We start from the raw sequence: 296 nt of genomic DNA, 5'->3' as shown, positions 1-296 counted from the left end.
CCACACCCACCCGCAGCTGCAAGACTGCAGACACAGCCGTGGGATGCACAGGAGGGGTCCCCGGGGTGGGACAAGCCTCAGCGGGAGGTGTCAGAAGCTCTTCCAGCAATGATGGTGGAATGCAGCTCGCGCCTCATTGCCTGCAGTCGCCGTTCAGCAGCCACAGACTCTTCCCTTTCTTTGCCTTTCATTGCTCTTGCCAAGAAGGACAGCGCTCTGACCAACAGAGGCTTTTAATTATTGGGGGCACGACAGCCCCCCCCCAAAGAGCCCCTCAGACGGGGGCTGCAGGCAAG

Source organism: Cariama cristata, unplaced genomic scaffold (assembly GCF_000690535.1).
Source record: "Cariama cristata isolate BGI_N322 unplaced genomic scaffold, ASM69053v1 scaffold26025, whole genome shotgun sequence".
Classification (NCBI taxonomy): domain Eukaryota; kingdom Metazoa; phylum Chordata; class Aves; order Cariamiformes; family Cariamidae; genus Cariama; species Cariama cristata.
This window is presented reverse-complemented; position numbering follows the sequence as displayed.